This window comes from Ixodes scapularis, unplaced genomic scaffold (genome assembly GCF_016920785.2).
Source record: "Ixodes scapularis isolate PalLabHiFi unplaced genomic scaffold, ASM1692078v2 PGA_scaffold6__148_contigs__length_123643588, whole genome shotgun sequence".
NCBI classification, from domain to species: Eukaryota; Metazoa; Arthropoda; class Arachnida; order Ixodida; family Ixodidae; genus Ixodes; species Ixodes scapularis.
This window is the reverse complement of record NW_024609881.1, coordinates 22,814,215-22,818,190: the sequence shown is the minus strand read 5'-3', so window position 1 is coordinate 22,818,190 and position 3,976 is coordinate 22,814,215. Positions and strand designations below refer to the sequence as shown.

At 41.7% G+C, this 3,976-nt stretch overlaps 1 pseudogene; it reads left to right on the top strand.

The window, feature by feature from the left end:
• Positions 1-1,894: 1,894 nt before the first annotated feature.
• LOC115320680 lies at positions 1,895-3,582 on the top strand (annotated as a pseudogene).
• The last annotated feature ends 394 nt before the right edge of the window (positions 3,583-3,976 follow it).

Sequence of the window (3,976 nt, the reverse complement as noted above, 5' to 3'; positions counted from 1 at the left end):
GCTAAATAAAGCGGGAAAAAATCCGCTAGATCTAGCGGGGAAAATGTTCCGCTATATTTAACAAACAAAATTTGCTGCTATATTTAGCGGAAAAAATTATCCGCTAAACGGGGAAAATTTTCCGCCAGATTTGGTGGGGAAAATTTTTTGCTAAATTTAGCGGGGAAATTTTTCCGCTAAATATAGTGGGGAAAATTTTCTGTTAGACTTAGCGGGGGAAATTTTCCGCTATATTTAGCGGGGAAATTTGTCCGCTGAATATAGCGGGAAAAGTTTTCCACTAGATCTAGCGAAGAGAATTTTCCGCTAAATTTGGCGGGAAAAATTTTCCGCTATATTTGGTTGGGAAAACTTTCCGCTAAATTTAGCGGGGGGATTTTTCCGCTAAAATTAGCCCGGGAATTTACCCATCATGAACCACGTGGTTACGCCGACGGCGACGCTGCTCAAGCCGGAAAGGGGTGCCTAAGCTAAGAGCTGCACTTTAAAAAGAGTAACCAACATATCAATTAAGCCTCGTCCATAGTGGGACTAGTAACTCAAAGTAATCACATTAGTGATAAATTATCAATTGCCTGCCAAAAATTCTAATTGTATAAACAATTGTTCGTAGTTACCAAATGTGTAAGCAAAACACAACCACTGAATACAATAAGTGCATATATATATGTTGTGGATTAAAATGACCGACCCCGGGATTAAATTGTGTGGCACTTGGATTGAATTGTATGGCGCTTGGATTAAATTGAGTGACCCTGAAACTAAATTGGTCGTCGCTTGGAATAAATTGAGCGGGAAAACCTGCAGTAAAGCTATCTGAAAACTAATTGCGTATTTGAAATCACCATTGAGAAATACATCAGTATCCTAAATTTCGGCACAATAAATGAAAAATTTAGAAAAAGTTAGACCCTCGTTTCTCCTTAAGGGGGAACATGGGTCTTTAGAGCCAAAAACTTCCTAAAACTGCATTCTTTTGAAAACGGCTATGGCTGTTGTTTTTCTGAATCTACCAAGCTTCTAATTTCGTGGATGAATATTCGAGATATAAATGAATTTATAATTTCTATGCGGGCTGAATGTGCATTAAAGTTGACTCTAAAACATTGTTTTCTCATAACACAATTTTTGGACTCGTTGAAAATTTGCAGGGGGGGGGGATATCTCAGCATCTACAGCAGTCAGGAATATAACCTTTCTTGAAATGTGTTGCTCAATGTGTGAAGCATACAATGTTGAGAACAGATTTTTTAATATAAGTCTAGAAATTTTTTTTATTTTATCTTTTGTTGTATTACTTGTCAGTCATGCATTGAGCACTGAACTTCAATATGCTGTAGAATCACTAATAATAGGTTTATCTTAAAAGTACTTCCAACATTGTATTCTTTACACTTTGCAGTATCTGGCCATGCGTTAAAAGGGTGTTTTGTTGAGAATTTTTTTTCCCTATCATTCCTCCAAACAAGGGCAGGCAAGTTTTAATTATCTTCAGGACAATTCTACTGAATCAAGAAATTACCAGATATATGAAATCAGCACAAAAAGCTGAACAAACTTGTGCAGTTTCATTGAGTTTGGTCATAAAATAAGAAAAAAAGCTCCAAGACCAGTGTTCCCCCTTAAACACTGTTTTCAATAATAGTGGATCAGACTAGTATTATGAGAGAAGGCTTTAAGGGCACTGCTTGCACTTAAATGACTTTTCACCTGTATGCGTTCGATTATGGTTTTGTAGAGAGGAATTTTGAGCAAAGGCTAAGGGGCACTGCTTGCACTTAAATGGCTTTTCCCCAGTGTGTGTTCGATTATGATTTTTAAGAGCAGTATCTTGAACAAAGGCTCGGGGGCACTGCTTGCACTTAAATGGCTTTTCAGCAGTGTGCGTTCGATTATGGCTTTGAAGATGGGAATTTTGAGCAAAGGCTTGGGGGCACTGCTTGCACTTAAATGGCTTTTCACCAGTGTGTGTTCGATTATGATTTTTAAGAGCAGTATCTTGAACAAAGGCTCGGGGGCACTGCTTGCACTTAAATGGCTTTTCACCAGTGTGCGTTCGATTATGGCTTTGAAGATGGGAATTTTGAGCAAAGGCTTGGGGGCACTGCTTGCACTTAAATGGCTTTTCACCTGTGTGTGTTCGATTATGTCTTTGCAAAGTAGAATTTTGAGCAAAGGCTTGGGGGCACTGCTTGCACTTGAATGGCTTTTCACCAGTGTGTGTTCGATTATGATATCTCAGAGTGGAACTTTGAGCAAAGGCTTTGGGGCACTGCTTGCACTTATATGGCTTTTCACCTGTGTGTGCTCTATTGTGGTAAGTCAGACTGCTATTGCTAGCAAAGGCTAAGGGGCACTGCTTGCACTTAAATGGCTTTTCACCAGTGTGTGTTCGATTATGATTTATCAGAGCACAATTATCAGTAAAGGCTCGGGGGCACTGCTTGCACTTAAATGGCTTTTCAACAGCGTGTGTTCGATTATGTTTTCGCAGAAAAGAATTTTGAGTGAAAGCTTGGGGACACTGCTTGCACTTGAATGGCTTTTCACCAGTGTGTGTTCGATTATGATATATCAGAGCGGAACTTTCAGCAAAGGCTTTGGGGCACTGCTTGCACTTATGTGGCTTTTCACCTGTGTGCATACGATTGTGGTGGGTCAGCCTGCTACTCGCAGCAAAGGCTTTGGAGCACCACTTGCACTTATATGGCTTTTCACTGGTGTGCATTCGATTATGCCTTTGCAGATAAGAATATTGAGCAAAGGCTCGGGGGCACTGCTTGCACTTAAATGGCTTTTCACCAGTGTGTAGTTGATTATGACGACGCAGATGGGAATTTTCAACAAAAGTTCGGGGGCATTGCAAGCACTTAAATGGCTTTTCACCAGTGTGCAAATAATTATGGTAGGTCAGAAGGGAATTACGAGCAAACTCTTCGGGGCAAAGCTTGCACTTAAATGGCTTTTCACCTGTGTGTGTTCGGTTGTGGTATATCAGATTTCTACGCTGAACAAAGGCTTTGGGGCATTGCATGCACTTAAAAGGCTTTTCACCTGTGTGTGTTCGATTATGTCTTCGCAGAGAAGAATTTTTAGCAAAGGCTTTGGTGCACTTCTACATCTAAATGGCTTTTCAACAGTGTGCAAATGATTATGTACGGTCAGAAGGGAATTACAAGCAAACTCTTTGGGACAAAGCTTGCACTTAAATGGCTTTTCACCTGTGTGTGTTCGATTGTGGTACATCAGACTTTTCTTCCAAGTGAAGGCTTTGGGGCATTGCATGCACTTAAATTGTTTTTCACCAGCATGTGTTCGATTATGACAGGTCAGAAGGGAATTATAAGCAAACTCTTGGGAGCAAAGCTTGCACTTAAATGGCTTTTCACTCTTGTGGTTCTGAGTGTTGCCGAGCACTTGGGAGGAGCCAGACATGGAAGGATGCTGGCACTTGAATTGTTCATCACCATGGGCAGCCAGGTGGCTCAAAATTGCATGCTGATCTCTGGTGACATAGGTGCAGGAACAGCATCCGAACCAGATGTCTTCGGTGACTTTCAGGGGGCAGCTGGTTTCCCCTAACCATCTGGCTCCATCACCTACAAGAAAAGACCATATGTATTGACACACAAGGAAAGCCCAACCAAGATCCAGATGCAGCTGTCCTGTTTAATAATTTGCTGCAATTTGGAATTCGATTCATAGAAGCACTCATTTGCAACTGGCACCATTAAGTGGAGTCTCCAGTGTTTCAAGGAGAACCGGCACAATGAGGCCCCTCACGTCGCTCACAAAAGTCCACTGTGCGTCCACTTCGACCTCACACCGTTTTGAAGAATTTGAGATCGCTGAAAGAGCCCAACGAACTTCAAACTCGAAAGTGAAGCGCTGTCTGCTTACAGCGATGGGCGGCAGACGCAGGCACGGAAAAGAGTGTTTGATCACGGAATGCGGGCGACACGACACTTCAGGTCGG